The sequence below is a fragment of the Mesitornis unicolor genome, unplaced genomic scaffold, assembly GCF_000695765.1.
Source record: "Mesitornis unicolor isolate BGI_N332 unplaced genomic scaffold, ASM69576v1 scaffold10702, whole genome shotgun sequence".
NCBI lineage: Eukaryota > Metazoa > Chordata > Aves > Mesitornithiformes > Mesitornithidae > Mesitornis > Mesitornis unicolor.
In genome coordinates, this window is record NW_010169829.1 from 29 (window position 1) to 370 (window position 342).

The following is a 342-nucleotide window of genomic DNA, read 5'->3' on the forward strand; positions in this document are numbered from 1 at the left end:
CCCCTTCGCTGCCACCCACGCCACGGGGACCAAGGTGTCCAAAGTGTCTTTATTCCCAGGGGATGTCACTGTGGTGGGGGGGTGACACCGTCCTAGGGGGCTGTCACCATCGCTGGGGGGATGGCACCATCCCTGGGTTGAGGATGTCACTGTCCCCAGGGGGATGTCATCATCCTAGGGGGGTTTCACCATCGTGGGGGAGATGTCACCATCCTAGGGGGGACGTCCTCATCCCTGGGTTGAAGATGTCCCCATCCCCAGGAGATGTCCCCATCCCGGTGCCGAGGGCCACTCAGCAGAGCTGGAAGTAGAAGTCAAGCAGGTGGGTGTCGTCGTGGTGGC